The sequence below is a fragment of the Dipodomys merriami genome, unplaced genomic scaffold (assembly GCF_024711535.1).
Source record: "Dipodomys merriami isolate MVZ:Mamm:240054 unplaced genomic scaffold, mDipMer1.0.p SCAF_878, whole genome shotgun sequence".
NCBI lineage: Eukaryota > Metazoa > Chordata > Mammalia > Rodentia > Heteromyidae > Dipodomys > Dipodomys merriami.
The window spans coordinates 340,517-362,465 of NW_027206488.1; the positions used below are offsets into that span (position 1 = coordinate 340,517).

The following is a 21,949-nucleotide window of genomic DNA, read 5'->3' on the forward strand; positions in this document are numbered from 1 at the left end:
ATGTGGTCACCTTAGACCTTTCTAGTTTGAAACACGAAACACTGGAAGGTGTAGAAAGAACAGTGGCAACTCAATCCCTTCAACACTGATGAGTTTGTCTTGGAATAACTTGTATAATAGCATAAGTTTTGGGGAGAGGCAGATGGCCAGAATGCTAAAGACTCTTTAGTGTGGTGGTGGTAGTGGTAATGGTGGTAAGGGTAGTGGTGGTGTGTGTGTATTGAGAAGTAAGCTTGACCCTGCTGTATTTCATCCTCACATAGAATCAGCTCTTCCTCTGGTGTCTGGAACTGCCTTCACCCTAGTATTGCACAGAGACATTGCTGTCCAGGGGCTTGGGGTTAGGAGCCCATCTGCTGTGTTTACATTGGAACAGACCAATAAGAACATCCATGCATTTTGTGCTAAGGACTTGGTTTCCACCAAAGGACTCTGAACACCATTTACCCTTTTCTGACTCTTTGCATCAGGGAAAACCATCTGTTTCTTTTTTTTTTTTTTTCGGTCATGGGGCTTGAACTCTGGGCCTGGGCGCTGTCCCTCAGCTCTTCAGCTCAAGGCGAGCACTCTACCACTTGAGCTACAGTGCCACTTCCGGTTTTCTGGTGGTTTTTATTGGAGATAGGAGTCTCACGGTCTCTCCTGCCCGGGCTGGCTTTGAACCGAGATCCTCAGATCTCAGCCTTCTGAGTAGCTAGGATTACAGGCGTGAGCCACCAGTGCCTGGCATCCATCTGTTTCTTAAAATAACTAAACAGGTTGTGATGTGGTGAACACCATAATCCTGGACCTAGGGAGTAAAGAAGATAAGGCAGGGGTTCATGGGACTGATATTTTATTTATTCATATGTTCATTTTTGATGTGCTTTGCCTTAGGTCTTGGTGTGTCAACCACATTTGAGTCATACTCCAATCCTTCTGCCAAAACCTTCTGAGTAAAGGGATTACAGTTGTGTGTCCATCTGTTTATCTCAATGAGATCTTTTATGTTGTGGGTTTTAGAAGAAATTAGAAGGGCACCTGAAAGCTTTGCCTTGTCTGCATGTATTTCTTCTTCTTCTTTTTTTGCTGATGTGGTGCTGAGGAATCCAACCCAGGGTCTCAGGCATGCAAGGCAAGCGCTCTACCACTGAGCGACCTTCCCAGCGCACTTTCATCTCTTAAAACTTTGATTGCCAATGTAATTTGGTAACATCGTGACTCTACTTGTTATTTTGGAATATCCCATAAACATCCATAAATTGATAATGTTCACTAAAGGATTGGAAGTGGATAGGGATAGAGACATGTTAGATTATAGGTAGTAGATATATCTTTATTTATTGCTGCTTTGTAAAGCATTACCATATATCCACCATGACAATACCAGAGAATAATTTTCCTGCAGTATACAATTTTCCTTTACTTATTCTGCCATCCACTATCCCCTATAAATATGAATATTTTCCCTTTTTAATTATTTTCACAATTAAATTATTATAAGATGGATTTTTTTTAATTGCCTCATTTTGTTTGGTTTTGTGATGGTAGATATTGAGACCAGGGTATGATGTAAGTTATGCTAGTATACTATCCCCCTAATTTATCCTCATTCCATCATATTCCATCATGTAGGGATTTAGAGTTGCTGGATATTGTGTTTTATGAAGCTTGACTGAAACTTGCAACCTTCGTGATCTCTCAGCAGATTCTGGTGGCTCTTACCTGTAATCCCAGCAACACAGGACATTGAAAACTGAAGATTCAGTTCCAATCCAGACTGGGCAAGAAACTCTGTGAGTCTCTCATCTCCAATTAATTACAATAAGCTGGAAGTGGAGTTTTGGCTCAGGTAGTAGAGCACTAGTTTTGAGCAGAAGATACTCAAGGTAACCGTGAGCACAAGCCTAAAACATTCATGTGAGTGTGTGAGCATGCACACATATACACACACACACACACACACTCCCTCTCTCTCTCACTCTCTCTCTCTCTCTCTCTAAAGCAACATTGTATTTTACATTCACATCCAGAGATTGGACAACATCTCGGCAATTTGTGAAATTCATTTTTGTATTTCTTGAAGGAAAAGGATAGATCATGGCACACAGAAGCCAAGACTTCAGAGGCAAGTACTGTATAAACAAATAGCTTGTAAAAAAAAAACTAAATAGCAGTTTTCTATCTAGCTTTACATATAACATTCCTTAAATGCTGTAGTATTCTTAAAATAATAGTCATCATAACAATAAAAACAATGCAGCATTTTTTCCTTCTCCCGTTCCCTACTTCATAAAATATTTGGCAAGAGAATAAAAAAAGTCTTTTTTTCTTACAAGAATGGACACCTGTAAAAATATCTGTGTGTGTAATGTTTGTTTACCAATGCTTCTTTGATCTTCCCACCTCTAGGTACTTGCATATTTTGCTGATGACTGCCCTTAAGGGCAAACAGAAGATTAGGATACAGAAACAAAATAATGTCCTAAGATATAGATGTAAAAAACATGTGCAGGAAGCACATAGCAGGCTGAGAGTGCCCTGAGAAGTAAAATGATTTGTGCCGAGTGATAGGAATAGTGACTAATAAGGCATGGATCTGACCTAAGAATGGCTCCTTGAAGCTGAGACCATGCCAGTACATAGGGGATTCGACAAACAAGGTATGCTGTTTACTATGTCCATATGTATATATTGTGATGTTGAAGTGGTGATTTCAGACTCGTTTGTTTTGGGGAAGGTCTTACGTGAGCAAGCAGCTTAGATTATTGGAACCTGAGAGGTGACCTTGCCTCCCTCACAGTGGATTAGAACATGGAACTGTGATAGCAAACTGTGATAATAAACTGTGAAAGTTTGCTCAAGTCAGCTCATTTGGCCTGTGGCTCTGGAACAAGAAAGATGTTCTTATTCTGTGTTCAAAAGTCAGGAGACTTGGGGCTGGGAAGGTGGCTCAGTGGTAGAGTGCTTGCCTTGCATGCGTGAGGCCCTGGGTTCAATTCTTCAGCACCACATAAGCAAAAAGAAAAAAGCTGGAAGTTGTGCTGTGGCTCAAATGGTAGAGCACTAGCCTTGAGCTGAAGAGCTGAGGGACAGCGCTCAGGCCCAGAGTTCAGGCCCCATGACGCCCCCCCCCAAAAAAAGAAGTCAGGAGACTCTGGTCTCAGGCAAGAGTGAGTGCATCACTCAAAGCTTCAGACATTAGATCAGTGCCAAGAACCAAATCTAGTTTCTCAGGCCTTTGTCCAAGTAGAAACCAAGAGAAATACAGAGCAACTCAGGCGAGGTGTAATCATGATAGGAAACCTATTTGATCTCATCCTACTCAGACTAGAACCATCTTCTTGTGTGCTTTTAAGTGTCTATATTGAAATAATTCTTTCTACGTAGTTTTCAATCCACTCTATTACAGTTACTCAATTTGAAGTGTGCTCCCAATTCCATGTTTGAAAGATCCATTCTTTTTACCACCTTAGTGTGAAAAGGAGTCAGCTCCAACCTGGGATATACCCTGTAAATTATGGAGCTTGGAGGCAGGCCTGGAGATGCTTGTGATTAACCTAGTCCCTGCCCACCAGAAAGGAGATCTTTTCTTTATTCAAAACTTCCTATACAACTATAGGCTGTGGGAAAATGGAGCAAGTGCTGGCTGTTATGTTTAAAAAGTGAGTGCTCCTCTTTCAATCTGGGGCTGCTCAGCCAGCCCTCATGGATGAGTCTTGGGAGTACTGGCTCCAATCTGAGACTGTTTGTTTCACTGGGGTCTTCTCACAAGAACTTGGCATAAGACAAAGAAAAACACACCATGACTAATTTCTTAAGACTGGCCAGCCAGGACATTTCATTTCCCTCAGAAGCTACTGGAGCATTAGAAATCTGTGACAAACCAGGATTACAGGCATGAGCCAGTAGCTCTCACCTAGCTGAGGCTCCAGGAAATCACATTTACCATTTGTAAATAAGTTTTCAGTAGTAATCCTGGAGGCCTGTGAAATAATGTAATCAGAGAAAGGGCTAGGGTGTCAAAGGTGGCTAAATGACTTCTGAGCCAGTAGGGATGCCTTCCATTTGTAAGCCCTGAACCATTTACTTTTTATGTCTTGCTACTTGAACTCAGGGTCTAAGTACCAATCTTTTGGTGCTCACAGCTAGCACTCTACCATTTGAGTCACAGGGTCATTTCTGCCTTTTAGATAAGGATCTTCAAATTTTTCTGCCAGACTTGCTTCAAACGGTGATTCTCAGATCTCTGCATCCTGATTAGCTAAGATTGGAGGTGAACCATTGGCACATTTACTTTGAACAGACTTCTATAAGCCTCTTAGCAGAATTTTCACAGGACTGAATAGACATACTTCACTGTTGTCTCTCAGTTTCACATTCCCATCTGGGACTTAGCCAGATCCTTAGGTGTCCTGTTAGTTCTGAAAAGAGGAGCCATTAAAGTGATGTTCTCCTGTCCTCCCATAGGTACAGATCCCTCTGCCCTAACTGTAAGGAAGATGAACAAGAAGTAAGTGAACTCTGGCACAAAGAGAAGGCCTCTCCTAGCAAACTGGGTATCTTTGAGGCTTCTGATTCAAAGTACACATTTCTCCTTTGCACACTATTTATGATTTCCACCAGGGAGTTAAGGCTTGGGACTTTAGTAGTTGGCAGATGGCATAGGTGTGGGTGTGGTTGTGGTCTCTCATCAATGACAAGGGAATATTGTGTGCAGAGAATCATATCCTGGGGGGAACAACCCACAGTGAGAAATATGGAGAATTGTCTTGCAGCAGCTTCTTAGAACTGGGTTGTGAGAAGCATCCTAATCCCAGGAATCTCCTCCCACTTCCTAATAAATGCACCCCTGCATAGAGGATGGACAGCCTCTGCATGGGGTTTGTAAGAAAGGGGCTATGGGAGGCAGAGAAGGGGGAGGTCAGGTTCTCACCTTGCCACCAATCTGCTCCCAGAACCCTTTATTCCATCTTCACTTTGCGGATGGACTTTTCCACTGATGACTTCTATGAGCCCAGGAACCAAGACACCCTGAATAAACTCATATACTATGTCATATTCAACTTGCACTCTTGGACTTGCTCTTCCTCTTACACATCCTTCTTGACCAGTGGAGTGACACATGATTTATCAGAGCTAGAAAAAAGAGGAGTCCTTGTATAGGTGCCAAGATTTTGTGAGTAGTGATCGAAACTAGGCCCCTAGGGATGGGCTTCTCAGGATGGTGATTGGCCAGGAGCCCTTAGTACTACCCAGCTTGACAAAATGTCCTTTTATGGATATTCTCTGCCAGGTAATGCCTGTTTCTTTTTTAAAATATTCAGGCATCGGTGCTGATTAGAAACTCCCTACCTTCTCACCACTGTTCAGTCCAAACTCAAGTTCAATAGCTTTCTTCATTAAAACCTCATGGCAGTTTAATTACACCTGAACTTATAGACTCCACTCTAAGAATCCTTTACTTATTTACATTCTCAGGTTTCGATCACCATAGAGCAGCTTTCTCTGAATTCGAAATAAAGAACCCTCAGTGGCGTCACCAATGGTGATGATGGAGATCTGGAGTCATCACTGGACTCCAGAAAGAATGTGAATGTAGAGCAGATAAGGCCATTTGCAGAAAAGACCAAGCAGATTTCGAGTCCTGTGGATGTCCCACTTGTTCTGAACCCTACACATGACGCAGATGAACCTGCAGGTACTCCAGTGGAAGAAGATCCAGAATTTATTCACTTGACTTTCACAGTCTGCCTAGATCAGCTCCAGGTGAGTCAAATCAGGACATGTCTTGGCAAGAAGGATAAACCAGCACTTGTGGGGTTTGAGGAAAATTTCCCCAGTCTGTGTTCAGAAGCACCAATAAGTGATGTCTCAAAGCTTGATTCGGTTGAGGAAAGGGAGTCTGTCCTCACAGAGTATCTGCTGCAGGAAAACCAATCTCCAATGGAGAAATTTGAATATGTCCCTCCCTCAACTCAGGAAGAGAAGCCTTTCTGTAATGAGGTGGTAGATCCCTTTGACTACCCTGACCTAGCATTTCTGCTTATAGGCAACTTATAGGAAGATCTAGTGTTATAGGTTCCTTCTCCCCTCCCTGGGAAAATATCTATTTTACTTTTTGTCATGATTGATGTAAAATGTTTATTTTATTTACTCTTCTAACTCTATTAGAATGTCAATATTTATGTTGTACAATTCTTGAATCCTATATACTGTGGATTTTTTCTTCCTATAATCTGATGACCCAGGCACATGGGTCCTGAGTGGGTTGAAATACCTGTAGCTGTACAAGGGAATCTATTGAATATAGAGGCAACTATTAAATGCATAGGCAGTGGCAAAAGTCCATGCCATGCCTCTAGCTCTAGGACATAGCAGACATAGCAGACCAGACATCCTAGAAAGGTGTTCCTCCTTGATCCTCAAGCTCATAATCTGTCAATTGGGACAAATGCCAGAGTAAATGTAGTGGTACATGGGACTCTCTTCCAACAGTGAATTCAAGTATCATTACACATCCATTGTGCTTCATGCAAACATCTAAGAAAATTTCACCCTAAATAACATCAAAAACCTAGTTTGGGGAGAAAATATTTAACAAGATACATAGGATCCCACAATTCAATGAAAATGAATACACATCAAGAAACCTGTGGGACACAGCAAAAGCATTCCTGAGGGGGCAAATTTATTGCCCTCAGTGTCCACATCAAGAAAATAGAGATGGACTAAGTAAATAATCCCATGTTGTAAACTACTAGAAAAACATGAAAAAAGTGGAACCTAAAGTTACTAGACGGAACCAGATTACCAAATTAAGAGCTGAAATTAATGAGCTAGAGATTAAGAAAATTATAAATAAAATTAATAAAACAAAAAGCTGTTTTTTTTAAAAAAATACATAAAATTGATGGACCTTTGGCAAGATTACTTAAGAGAGGAAACCCAAATTAACAAGATCAGGGATGCCACGGGAAAAATCACAACAAATACCCAAGACATCCAAGCAATTCTAAAGAACTATATCCAGAATCCATACTCTCTAAAGAAAGAAAGAAAGAAAGAAAGAAAGAAAGAAAGAAAACCTATCAGAAATGGATGCATTTTTAGAGAAATACAAGTTACCCAATCTGAGCAAAGAACGAATCAATTAAAAAAGCCAATATCTTACAATGAGATAAAGGAAGCAATCAGAAGTTTTCGAACAAGGAAAAGCCCAGGACAAGATGCATTCACTACGGAATTCTGTAAGACTTTTAATGAGGAACTAACACCCATACTCCCCAGCCTCTTCTATGAAATAGAAAAAGAGGGAGCTATCCAAAACTCATTCTACGATGCCAATATCACACTCATCCCCAACCCAAGCAAAGACCCAACAACAGCAACAACAAAAAACTACAGACCAATCTTCTTGATGAACACAGACAAAGATCATTAACAAAATTCTATCCAACAGAATCCAGAAACATATAAAAAAAAACATACATCATGACCAAGTAGGCTTCATTTCAGAGATGCATGGATGGTTTAACCTACATAATTTAATAAATGTAATCCATCATATCAACAGACCCAAGGTCAAGAGCCACATGAGTATCTCCATTGATGCAGAAAAAAGCTTTTGATATGAGACAATATTCATGTTAAAAGCTCTGGGAAAAATAGGAATAGAAGGAACATTCCTTAAAACAATAAAAGCCATATACGACAGACCAACAGCCAATATTATACTTAATGGGGAAAACAACCAATTCTCCTAAAATCAGGAACAAGGCAAGGATTCCCACTTTCTCCACTCTTCTTCAATATACTTCTGGAAACCTTAGCCAGAGCAATAAGGCAAGAAAAAGACATTAAAGGGATCCGCATAGGGAAGGAAGAAGTTAAATTATCTCTTTGGGCAGATGACAGGATACTATACCTCCATGATCCCAAAAACTTCACCCTCAAGCTCTTAGAACTTATAAACTAATTCAGCAAAGTAGCAGGATACAAAATCAACCCACAAAAATCAGTTGCCTTCCTGTACACAAACAATGTACAAGCAGGAAAGGAAATCAAGGAAACGGCCTCATTCACAATACCCCCCCCCCAAATAAAATATTTAGGAATTAGCCTAACCAAAGATGCAAAAGAACTGTTTAATTAAAACTATAAAAACTTAAAGAAAGAAATTATAGAGGACACCAGAAAGTGGAAAGACCTTCCCTGTTCTTGGATAGGCAGACAATGTAGTGAAAATGCCAAAATTAATATACAAATTTAATGCAATTCCTATTAAAATCCCAATGATGTACATTGCTGAAATACAGAAAGAAAACAGTCCAAAAATTCATATGGACATCAAAAGAACTAGAATAGCCAAAATAATTCTAGGCAAAAAAGAAAACATGGGAGGGATCTCGATGCCTGACTTCAAACTCTATTATAGATCCATAATGACAAAGACAGCATGGTACTGGCACAAAAACAGACCCCTGAGGGGCTGGGAAGGTGGCTCAGTGGTAGAGCACTTGCTTTGCATGCCTGAGACCCTGAGTTCGATTCCTCAGCACCACATAAGCAAAAAGAAAAAAGCCGGAAGTGGTGCTATGGCTCAAGTGGTAGAGCACTAGCCTTGAGCTGAAGAGCTGAGGGACAGCACCCAGGCCCAGAGTTCAGGCCCCATGACCAGACCCCCCCATAAAAGAAACAGACCCCCAAAGACCAAGGGAATAGAATAGAAGATCCAGAAACAAAACTACATGCCTATAATCAGCTGAAAATGACAAAGGAGCCAAACACATACAGTGGAAGAAGCACAGCCTCTTCAACTACTGGTGCTGGGAAAACTGGGCGGCCACATGCAGAAAACTAAAAGTGGACTCCAGCCTGTCACCATGCACTAACCACTCTTAGGCATCTATCCTGAACAACAGGAACCAGGATACAAGGACATATGCACCTCCATGTTTATTGCAGCACTGTTCACAATAGCCAGGATATGGAAAAAAACCCAGATGCTCTCACTACAGATGAATGGATCAAAAAATTGTATTTATATCCAATGGAATATTATGCTGCCATTAGAAAGAATAAAATAATGGCATTCACAGGGAAATGGATAGAACTAGAAGAAATCATGTTGAGTGAGGTAAGCCAAGAGGAAAGAGACAAATGGCACATGGTCTCCCTGATAAGTGGATGTTAAATCCAGAACATACACAGTAAACAAGACTCGAGAAACAAAAGACCCCCACTCATCTAGTCCAATGATTACTAAATGACCCCATGCCGCTGACCACATATGGTATATATGTGCACATCGGAGGGAAACTAGGAGGAGGACACAGAACTAGAGGGAAACGGGAAAACATACAACAGTGGGACCCATCGGCTGCACCGGACATTGATCAAAACAAACCAAGCAACTTAAAGGCAGCGATGGGAGGGAGGAAATGAGTGGGAAAGAGAAAACAGCTGACACTATGCAATATCACTCAATATGGAAGAAATAACTGTATAGTCAAAGCCCATAGAAATCATAAACTTCATGGACCATGATAGGCAATTTGTCCCATGAGTGTTAGAATGTGTTTGTGACTTTAACTAAGCATCACTATCCCAAAATACTTTGAAATTTATGAAATTATGTAATCAATCACAATAAAAAATTTGGAAAAAAGATACATAAGAAATATGAACACTGACATAAAATACATCATAAATAGGAGAAAGAAGACTTGCATAAATGGAAAATGACTTGCCAGGTGTCATGGACCATCTCACTAATTGTAGCTTCTAAAGTGGCATATTCTAAAGATGGAGGTTCAAAGCAGCACCTGCAGACAAATCTTAAAGACCCTTATTCAATGAATCAGTAAAAGTCAGGAACTAGAGGTGTAGCTAAAGTTCTATGTACAAGTGTTGAACAAAAAATAAGCAAGAGAGCAAGGTCCTGAGTTCAAATTCCAAGGTGGCATGAAAGATAAATATATCAGAGAAACAAAATTTGGGCAATGGCAATTTTAAACTAAAGAAAAACATATACAGGAAAAAGGAAAAGTACATGTTAATACTGTCCTTGAACAGTTTTTTCTCTTGTCCATAGCTCCAATTTGGGATATTTGTTGTTGTTTTTTTGGAAATAATTTTTGGAAAGGTTTTTCTTCCTCAGGTGGGTTTTGAATTACCGTCCTCAGATCTCTTCTTTCTGTGTAGCGAAAATCACAGATGTGAGTCATCCTCCCCTACTTAACTTCCTCTTGTTTTTGCAGTATCCAATTAGTTTGTTTAGGATTTCTTATAGTCTCTTACACATTTTAGAATGAATTTGCAATTAATTTAAACCCAGGTCACAATCTTGTAAGGAGTATTTTGAATGCAAAGGCAATTTGAAAAGTACTGCTCTTTTAGAAATATTTTATTTTTTTGGGTCCAGTTGTGGGGCCTGAACTCTGGGCCTGGGCACTGTCCCTCAGCTCTTCAGCTCAAGGCTAGCGCTCTACCACTTGAGCCATAGCGCCACTTCTGGCTTTTTTCTTTTTGCTTATGTGGTGCTGAGGAATTGAACCCAGGGCCTCAGGCATGCAATGCAAGCGCTCTACCACTGAGCCAACTTCCCAGCCCTCTTTTAGAAATATTAAGTCCTAGCTGGGCACTGATGACTCACATTTGTTATCCTAGCTTCTAGGAGGCTGAGATCTGAGGATCACAATTCAAAGCCAGCCTGAGCAAGAAAGTCTGTGATATTCTTACTCTAATTAACCACCCCCAAAACCAGATGTGTAGCTGTTGCTTAAAGAAGTAGAGTGCTAGTCTTGAGCAAAAAAGTTCTGGGACGTTGCCCAGGCCATGACTAAAGCTCCACAACTGATAAAAAGTAAAATAAAGTACAATATTGAGTCCTTTAGTCATAGGACAGGGTTATTTTTTCCATTTCAGTGGATCTACTTGAATTTAAAGGCCTTTTTCCATTTCCAAATCACTCATCTTTTTATTGTTGATGTTCTGTGGTGGTCTTGGTGCTTGAATTCAGGATAGGAGCTATCCTTGAGCTTCATTTAGCATGAAGCTAGTACTGTACCACTTGAAATACAGGTCACTTCCAGGTTTTTTGGTGATTAATTGGATCTAGGATGTGGTGCAGGAGGAAGGGGAGTAGAAGGAATGGATTGGGGGTGTCCCTCCTTACCCTGGTGCTTTAGTCATATGAGATGGAAAGTTTGCTGAAAATGGGCAGGTCTCCTGAATTGTCCAAGATGGGTGAATCTGACCCAGCATGGCTCCTGCTGTACTGCACAGGTAGCCTTGACCCAAGAGAGAATTCTGAGGGGTGGCATGAGAATCAAACATGTGAGAGAACTCAGACATGGATCAAAATAGGAAGGTGGTGGGGTAGACATGAAAGGCAGCCCCATGAAAGAGGTAAAGAACAAATACCTGACTCTAGAAGGTGAAGGGGTTATTGGTGCCATCAGGAAGGTTGGGTGAACCCAGGAGGTCATCGGCAATCAGGATGGGTGTTGGGATGATCGACGTGGGGCTATCTAGCAGCCTCATGGTGGCAGCAGTCTCATTGGCACTGGAAAATCCAGCAAAGCTAAAGCTATGCTGGAGATAGGGAAGGTCTGCAGAAAGGTCCTGGCCAGGGCTCTGTGTTCCTTGGCTTTGTGGATGAAGTGGCAGCAGGGCTCATAGAGGCAAAGGTTGGTGACATGGAAGGTACTAGATCTTGCACTTGGGATGGCAGGCTAGGCTGTGGAGCTTGTGGATGCTGTGCATGAAGTGACACTTGTCTCTATATTTATAGGTGTTTTCTTCAAATTGGAGGAATAGCTAGTTCTTATAGCGACTGGAATTGACCTGCCCCTTTTGGTCTGCTTCTGATTGGGCAGCAGCTGCTCAGCACCTGTGAGAAAGAGCAGTCTCTGAAGCTGCTGTCCCTAGAGTACAAGACTGGGACTGGCTCACCCTTCAGGTTGCTGATGACCTAGCTCTGGTGGAACTTGGTGCTGGGCAGGGTGTAGGCCAAGTGCCTCCAAGGGAAACACCTCAGCAGCAGGAGAGACCACTGCCTTCCTGTCCAGCAAGCAGCCCCTTCTCTGGGAGCTCTGTCATTGAGCATCTTGGCAACCAAAACTTGCATAAAGCTTCTCTCAAGTTGAAAATGGTGGCAGATATGAGTGGGGTAGTCATTGTGGACACTGACAGAGGACAAAGTTGCAGATTTGGTGTCATGAAGGTCCTGATGTGGGGAAGGTGCTTACTCTGCCACTTAGGTCAGGAGTCCCACATGTCTAATCCCAGGGCCCCTCACCTTTCTCACTCTGCCCTCATAGAACTTTAAGTGGATTTTTTTTGTTTTCTTTTTAGATTATAAAATGTCAGTGCATCAAATACAAGGGATTGCTGCATATTAATTGGGTTGCATGTAGTCAGGTTTTTTGTTTGTTTTTCGTAAGTCGTGGGGCTTGAACTCTGGACTTGGGCACTATCCCTGTGCTCTTCAGCTCAAGACGAACATTCTACTGCTTGAGCCATAGCACCACTTCCGGTATTCTAGTGGTTAATTTGAGATAAGTGTCTCACTGACTTTTCTGCTGGGCTGGCTTTGAACTGTGATCCTTAGATCTCAGCCTCCTGAGTAGCTAGAATTACAGGCGTGAGCCACTAGCACCCGGCAAGTAGTCAGTTTTTCATCAGAACAAATACCTGAGAAAAGTATCTTCTGAAGTGAGATTATGTGTGTGGAAGATAGGAAGAAAAATGAGAAAAACTGGAAATGTTGGCAGAGGCTGTAATTTGGGCTTTTGGGGAACAGTGCAAGGATATACATTCAGTGGCACTTTGAAGCAAGGTAGTAAGACCCTCTCAAAAATATTAAATAAAAAAGGGATAGAGGCACAGTTCAAATGTTAGAGCATTGCCTAGTGTGTGTCTGGCCTGGAGTTCACTCCCTAGCCCCAGAGATTTGACTTGGAAGGGGCTAATCTGAGTGTTACATGTAATCAATAGCAGGTTCTCTAGCACTGATCTTTTGATTAAATTGAATTAATGTGTGTGTGTGTGTGTGTGTGTGTGTGTGTGTGTGTGTGTGTGTGTGTGTGTGTGTGTGTGTGTGTAGGTGGTATGGTGTAAGAGATAGCAACTGAGTTTCAATCTTCTGAAGGTGAATATCTAGTTTTCCCAGCACCATTTTCAGATCCAATTTTTTCTCTGGTAAAAATGGAACAGTATTGATTCAGTTCACTCTAGAAAGATAGAAGCTAGACAGGGACACAAAAGAAATATTTTGGTCCAGTATTCTGTTTAAATACAGAGCTCAAGCTTTTTGTTTTATCTTTTAGTTTTGTGGCGGGCACTCTGCCCCTTGAGCAACACTTTCACTCCCAGCTTTTTCCTGGTGAGTTGATGAGAAGTGTCTCTTGAGTAAGTAATATTATAGGCCTGAGCTTTGGGTACTGAGCTACAAAAGAAAACAAATTTAAATTTTCTAATAGGTTTATTTTTACAGCATAGTTATGGTATAATACAGGTATATCCATATATCCCATACATATTGTGGATTGTTTTCTTGTGCTTTTGTTTTGTTCCAAGGGCTTGAACTCAGGGTCTAGGTGCTATCCCTGAGCTTTTTTGGTCAAGACTGTTGCTTTACCACACTTTGATCCACACTTTGGAGCCACACTTTGTGTTCACCCATGGATCAAAGAGAAGGGTTACAAAAATATTTTCTTTTCTTTCTTGCATCTTCCTGAAGGTGTTGGAGAAGAGAAGACCTTTGACAAATGGGGCTATTGGGTATTTGACTTATTGTGAGATGTCTGCTTATCAAATTAAGACATTGTTCAAAGAGCACATTTGAACCAGTCTGTGTTTACATATACAGCATCCAGAAATAATGAAAAACAAAACCAATCAAAAAAGAGAATAATCATTCATTTTCCTGAGTATGAAAACCCAGGAAAATGTTTCTATGCCCTATGAACTTTGACCCCACATGCTATAGCAGGATTATTTTGGTATAGATTTTCTGGCCCCCTTCATCACACATAGCAGGAGGAGTGCAGGAGGAGCAGCTTAGCAGGAAAGCAGCTAGGCAGTGTTGAGATGCAATGCAGGCCCCTTATGGACCCTCTTGATCTAGGTTCTGAAGAGGATGCTTCAAGGTAGGGGCAGTGGGAGTCAACCCCAGAATGGTCAAGCTGAAATCCTGAAAGCCTGTGAACAGCTTTCTATGCCCTGGATTGAGTGAGTTTGCTGATTCTTACATTCATATTCTTCGCCCAATAAACAAACATGGCACCTCAAAGCAGAGTCCTGGGCCTGCCCTAGTCCTTGTGAGTGAAAGGTGCTGGAAGCATAGGAAGCACAGTGATCTAGCAGGCAAATCTGGAGGACTGAAAGGCTATGGAAATGGCAGCCCTGGTTACTCAGAACCAACAGATATCCCTTGCAATGGCCCTGAATTCCAGGAGACTTGGCAGTTTCCTCTCAATTCTGTGACAAGTAGGCTAAAGGCAATTCTGTCTGATGCATGGTGACAAGATGCCTAGAATTACCTATTCAGGCCCTAGGAAAGGCTGGAGTTCCAACTCCAATCTCCACTAATCATAAACCAAGGCCAACCAGCTGTATCAATAAAGCCATGTGTCTCCTTGGATAGTAGTTGGAGCTGGCAACAAGTGTCTCACACCTATAATTCTAGATACTCAAAAGGCTCAGATCTAGGGTTTGCAGAAAAATCTGGACAGAAAAGTCCTGAGACTCATATTTCCAGTTAACTAACAAAAAAACTCAGTGAAACTTTGGCTTAAGAAGTATAGCGCCAAGTGCTATACTTGAGTGAAAAAGCTGAGTGAGAGTGTGAGACTTTTAGTTTAAATCCCAATACTGCTGTTCACACAAGGTGTGTACTTACACACACATGCACATATCTCTGTGCATCACCTCCTTCTGGGATGCAATAATAGATGCTGAGAGTTAGCTCTAGTATCAATATTAACTCATTTCCAGTTTGACGACTGTATTCTACACACAGCAGTAGTGTGAAAGTTTCTCAGAAAATGAGTCCCACCATGTTTACAGTGACTGAGGATGGGCATAGGTGCATCCCTTCTGCTAGCTTTTGAGGGACCTCACTGTGCATCTGTGGACATTGTCTGTTCAGAAAAAAAGCCTCTTCCCACAGTCACCAACAGCCACCAGAATGTGGGGAGAACTGGTCTGAGTAATGATCACAGGATCTTTATTTCATCTTTGTTAGATGTTTTTGCCTCATGTGGAGTCAGGATGTATGGCAAAGATGATTTTAATAGTTTGATGCACAAAGAGATCATTGAACAATTACTGATATTTACCATGTAAGCACAGGGTACCAACAACAACAGTGATTACATATTCTATTGATGATTCTTTGTTTTTGTTGTTGTTGTTCATGGGAATTGAACTTGAGGCCTGGGTACTGTCCCTTGAGATTTTTTTCGCTGAAGGCTGGAGTTCAATCACTTGAGCCACATTTGGCATTTTTGTGGTTATTTGGAGATAATAGTCACTTGGAAGCCTGGAGCTGGATGTTCATCCCTGTAACCTTAATTACTTAGAAGTCTGAGATCTGAGTGTCAAGATTCAAACCACCTGGGCCAGAAAGTCCATGAGAGTCTTACCTCAAGTTACCATCCCCCAAAAGTCAACTGGGATCATCATGTCTCAGCTTCCTGACTATCTTGGATTGCAAGTGTGAGCTATCAGCAGTTTATTTGTAACAAATAAGCAAATAATAAAATAAATAATAATTGTAAAATAAATAATAAATACTATCTCTTTAAATAGTTTTAAAGAGATTTTCATTTTATTTCATGTGGACAATGCATGTTGATCAGTGTTACCCTTTCCATTATTGTCTACCCTCCTTTTGTTTGAACACAGAGTCTCTGTATATTCCATGTGATCTTCTTGTTTCAGTTTCTTGAGTGTTGAGATTATAGGCATGCACCACAATGCTTAGCTTTGTAAGTCTTATTCTCAAACCAAAACAGAATGCCAAGCAATATTTTCCTAGTTTCTGCTGCACTACATTACAAATATGCATTAAGAATGTCAGACTTTTCACACCCTGAAAATGTGGTACACTGACATCACACTGCATACAATATGCATGGTACATGGGGAAGTTAGCCAAGTGGTCTAGGCTAACCTGACACTGAGTCCCATGTAAACCAGGTGTATTCTGATGCTGCTGGGTGAAATATTCAGTAGATGTCTGTTAAATCTGGTTGATCTATGCAGTTGTTCAGATCTGCGGTTTCTCTATTGAGTTTTTGCCGAGTTGATCTATCTAGTGGAATGAGTGGTGTGTTAAAGTCCCCAACAATTAATGTCTTTGGATCTATGTGGGATTTGAGTTAAAGTAGTGTTTCTTGGATAAATTTGTGTGCTCTGTTGTTTGGTGTATGGAGATTTATAATTGTAATATCCTCCTGAAGGAGCAATCCCTTAATTAGTATGTAGCGACCTTCTTTATCTCTTCTCACTAATTTTAATTTGAAGTCTATTTTATCTGATATTAGTATTGCAACTCCTGCCTGTTTATGAGGGCCGTTTGCTTGGTAGATTTTGTTCCAGCCTTTCACATTGAAAATGTGTTTGTTTTTAAGGGCAAGGTGTGACTTCTGAAGGCAGCAGATATAAGGATCTTGCTTTTTAATCCAACTAGACAGTCTATGTTACTTAATTGGAGACTTAAGTCTGTTAATGTTGAGAGATAGGACTGAGAGGTATTTGGGAGTTCCTGCCATTTTATCCACCTTCTTGGGGGCTGTGGCAACTAGGTTCTTCCTATGGTTCTTGGATTTTCAGTTTGGTTGAGGTTTATTGGCCTTTATTGTGGTCTTCTATGTATAGGACATGTTTAAAAATCTTTTATAGGGCTGGTTTGGTGGAGATGTATTGTTTCAGTTTTTCTTTGCTATGGAAGGTTTTTATTTGACCTGAGGTTATGAAGGAGAGTTTAGCTGGATACAGTATTCTTGCTTGATAGTTGTTTGTCCTTAGGGCATGGCATACATCATTCCAGGCTCTTCTTGCTTTGATTGTCTCTGCTGAGAAATCTGAGGTGATTCTAATTAGTTTCCCTTTATACGTGATTGATCTTTTCTCCTTGACAACTTTAAGGATCTTTTCCTTGGTCTGAATTCATCCTGTGCAGATTACAACATGATGGTGGGATGTCCTGTTTTGGTCTGGTCTATTTGGAGTACTAAAAGCTTCTTGTGTCTGAATAGGCCTATCTTTTTGCATGTTTGGGAAGTTCTCTGCTAAGATCCTATTAAACAAATTTCCTAGACCATTAACTTCTGTCTCTAGGTGCTCCTCTACAACTATTATCCTCAGATTACGCCTTCTGATGGTGTCTTCAAAATGTTGAATAGATTTACCATATTTCTTGGATTTGTCTTGGATGGTTGAATGTTCTTTCTCTATAATATCTAGGCTGTCTTCAATCCCTGGGATTCGATCTTCTGCATGGTCTAACCTACTATCAAGACTTTCTACTTTGTTTTTCATTTCTTTTCCTTCTAATTGTTTGGCTTTGTTGGGGGTTTGTTATAGATCTTGTATGAACTTCTTTACTTCCTTAATTTGTGTTCAGTGTTTATTCTCAAGTCACTTAGTTGATTGGTTATGGTTTCCCTGGACTCCCATTCCTGGAAGGTGATTTCTGAGGATTGCAGTTCAAAGCCAGTCCTGGCAGGAGCGTCTGTGAGACTCTTATCTCCAATTAACCACCAGAAAACCTGAAAGTTGTGCTGTGGCTCAAGTGGTAAAGTGCACACCTTGAGCTAAAGAACTCAGGGATCGTGCCCATGCCTAGAGCTCAGGGATCATGCCCAGGCCCAGAAATCAAGCCCCACGACCAACAAAAAGAAAAAAAAAAGGAATGGGTTAAATGTTAAATAAATCTGAACTTATTTTAGGTTCTATGAATTCAGGAAATGTTACAATAATGGAAATACATTTTATTTCATAATATCAGGATTTGAGATCAAATGGGTATTATGATTCCTGTTATAGAACAAGATAGATTCAGAGTTAAGAGTGAAAAAATCTGTAGGGTTTAGGAAAACCTGCAATTTATTTCAAGAATTACAAGTCAATTTCAGTTAGGATGACACAAAATGAGGGATTTTCATAAATTATATAATTGGGATACCATTAGGGTCAAGTTTATGGTTAGGATTACAGCCATGACTAGGGTTACAGTGAAGGAGAAAAAAAATGAGGCTCAAATTGAAGGTAAATTTTAGAATAAGCCTGGTAAGAGTTAGAATGTATGTGAACTAGAGTATTGCTATATTAGAATCTACTTACAATCAGCTTATGGTTATACTCAATGTTCCAGTTAAGTTAAGTTTAGGGTTAGAAAATGACTAAGGTATTGGGAAAAAATTGTAACCTATGTTTGGAAGCCTTATTTGAATCAAGTCAGGATGAGTGAAAATTAGTTTACTTGTGTTAGTGTTGACATATAATTTATATTAAGATAATTTATATTAAGATTAGGGTCAGTATTTTCTTCTGATTATGATTAGTGTTATGAATAGGAATATTTTTAGTATGAAATTGAGTTTTCACTAAAAAGTGGACGCAAAAAATGTGAGATTGAATAGTAACTAGAGCATTATCATTATATTTATTTCTCAGTGATCATTCTTGTAATGATTAATGAGAGTTTTCCAGCCAGGTTTCAGTTGAGAGTTAGCGTTAAGTAATGGACTAGATGATGAGTAAATCTGAAACTGTTTTAGGGTACAGTGGTTCATGAAAAGGTAAGATCAAGGTAAACTACCATATTTTTCCTGATGTGAGAATTTGAGGACACATAATGGTTCATGTTAGGGAACAATATAACTTCAGATGTAGAGTCAGGAAATTTGTGGGAATTAGGGCAAATTGAAATTCATTTCCATAGTGCAAACTGGAGCATTCACTAGAATGAATAAAAACTAGAATATTTTTCTTAAACATTAGAATTGGACTATCATTAGGGTGAAAGTTAGGTTTCCGTTCTAGATGGGCTTAATGTTAGCATTAGGGAAATGGAAAATTTAGGGTCTAATTGAAAGTAAATTTTTGAAAAACAAGTCAAGTTACAATTAGGATGAATGTGAAATAGGAAACTGTTCATAATAGAAGGATTAGGGTATGATTAGTGTGAGGGTTAGCCTGAATGTTCCAGTTAGGGTTCGGGTTAGAAAAATGGCAGGATATTTAAGTAAAACTAAAAACTATTTTGAGAAAGATGAGTTGAATCAAAGATAGGATAAATAAAAACTAATATATTTGTGTGGCTTTTAGAATTCAAAGGCAATTGGTTCTAGAGTTGTGGTTACTTTTCTAATTTATGAACTAATGAATTAAAGGCACAATTCTTTCATTCTTACAAACCAAGACAATCACAATTTGGGTAACAAACTCAATTTTCTACATGAAAATGTGTCTTAAAATATTTTCAAACGTAAATAATAGTGAACAAGGTGTCATTTATTAAAATTAGGTAAGTTGAAGATACAGCTTTCAAAAATATACAAACACATGGGACAGAAGCTCAGACATCTTACCAGAAAAACAGATATTCTACCTGCTCTAGTTGGGAAACTGTGTGTGTGTGTGTGTGTGTGTGTGTGTGTGTGTGTGTGTGTGTGTATGTGTGTATGTGCGCGTGTGTGCGCGTGTGCGCGTGTGCATGCGTGCATGTGCGAGTGTGCGTGCACCCACCACAGGTCTTCAACTCAGGCCTGGGTTCTGTCATCATCTTATTCAGTGCAAGGATGGCACTAAACCACTTAGCCACAAGTCTTCTTCTGGCTTTTTAGCAGTTAATTTGAGATACATATCACATGGATTTTCCTGTCTGGACTTAATCTTATGATCCCCAGCAATCCTTGGATTAGTGTTACTGTGGGTGTTACCACAAAGTGACAGTTCATTAATCTGGGAACAATATAGAAGTACTTGTGCAAGATACAAAGTAACCAGTTCATTAATTTGGGAGTAACACAGGATCACATTAGATTGCCTTCAAACACATTGTTTCTGATGAGTTTATCTGAACCCCAAGACATAATCAAAACCTATTAGCCACAATGTATGAAGTAGCACATATTTATGGCACAGGATATGTACAATGAATTAAATCCTGAATCAAAAGTCTTTGTTAGTTTTGCTATTTAAAAACAAATCAGAAATAGATGGTCATTGAGATGAAGTCTAGACTGGAGGCCTGTAGTGAGCAGCAGAGCATCTGCATAGTGAGCACAAGGCACTGAGTCCAACTCCCAGGACCATAAAGAAGAGGTAGAAGAAAGTGAAAGTGTAGGAGAAAGAGGAAAGGAAAGGAGGAGAAAGGTGTAAGAGAGGAGGAAAGGCATAGCAGGAGGAAGAAGAGGAGGGGACAGGGAGAAAGTTGAAGGGAAAAGGGATGTAAGAGGGAAACAGGACCCTGGGGAAAAGAAGCAGGAGAGGAGACAGAAGGAGAAAGATAAATGTAATATAACAACAAGAATTGTTGGAAAAAATTTTGCATAAGTGATCTGCATGTGCATGGCAGGATTATTTTTAATCAGTGAGAAAGCTAGCACGGTGACAATATGGGTGATACCTGTTGTTCGGTCATTTTATTTTCTTTCTTCAGTGAGGAGTTCAGAAGAAATCCTGTTTGGTGTTGACAGATATATTCAGGATTTCTTTTTCATGAATTAAACATGGGAAGGAACTATATGCAACCTCCCTTAATTAAAAAAAGAATAGAAGCTATATTTATTAGTATTACTGTGCATGAGGAAATCGTGGAGATTTTTGGTTAATTCAGAGGGCTCCATGCAAAAATATACGACAAGAGGGAATTAAAACTGTTTTTAAAGTATAATACATTATCATGGATGAGAAGTTTTAGTGGATGTTTTTCTTTTTCTTTTTCTTTTTGCTAGTTGTTCAGTGCAGCAGCAAGGCTGTACCCTGGAACCCATTCGAAGTCACCACATGAACCTCAATTTCTGTAGTCCCTGTGGGTGTGGGTGCCTCCTCAGGTCACCCGTTGAGAAGTGGGGTCCCCTTCCTTCTGGTGGATGTACAGTGAGGGGATGTGTGTGCATGCTCCCCAGCATTGCCAGATGAGCCCCGCCCATCCTTCCCACCTCCCTTCCCAGTCTCAGTTGCTCCATTTCACTCAGGATCTGGCAGCCATGGGGCTGGAGTTGAATCCACTGCTGCCTTCTCTTCCTCCAGCTGTGCTGGTACTGGTCTGCAGTGGTCTTAGGTGAGAGTGCCATCCCAGGGAGACACCGTTCTGAGGTCACTGCCTGCCCTCATGGGTGTGGGGTGTGGGGACACCATGTTTGTACACTGTACAGTCCACGGGAGAAGGAAGGCTGGGCGGGCAGTCCACCCCTTTGAGGCCAGGCAGCCCAGTCATTTATCAGTCATTTATTTATTGTGAAAACACCATACAGAGGGGTTACAATTACAAGGGCAATGAGTACATTTCTTTTTTTGGGGGGGGTCCGGTTGTGAGGCCTGAACTCTGGGCTTGGGCGCTGTTCCTCAGTTCTTCAGCTCAAGGCTAGCGCTCTACCACTTGAGCCACAGTGCCACTTCCGGCTTTTTGCTTATGTGGTGCTGAGGAATCGAACCCAGGGCCTCATGCATGCAAGGCAAGCACTCTGCCACTGGGCCACCTTCCCAGCCCCAATGAGTACATTTCTTATCAAGCCCTTTCCCATCCTCCTCCCCCCACCACCAAAGTTGTAAAGTTTATTTTTCGACATAACGACTTGTACATCTCCTTGTTGCAATGAGTCCACCTGTATCCCTATTTAAACTATTTGTTTTTGCCCTTCCCCTCCACAAATTATACCAACAGCAAATACAGAGAGAGCAGGGGGTATTCAAATGTTTTTCTTTCACTCGATTATTTCTAAAATAT

The 21,949-nt window shown here is 40.6% G+C and overlaps 1 pseudogene; it reads right to left on the bottom strand.

Moving 5' to 3' along the window:
* Window positions 1-11,167: 11,167 nt before the first annotated feature.
* LOC138820402 (mRNA decay activator protein ZFP36L1-like) lies at window positions 11,168-12,162 on the bottom strand (annotated as a pseudogene).
* Window positions 12,163-21,949: the final 9,787 nt, after the last annotated feature.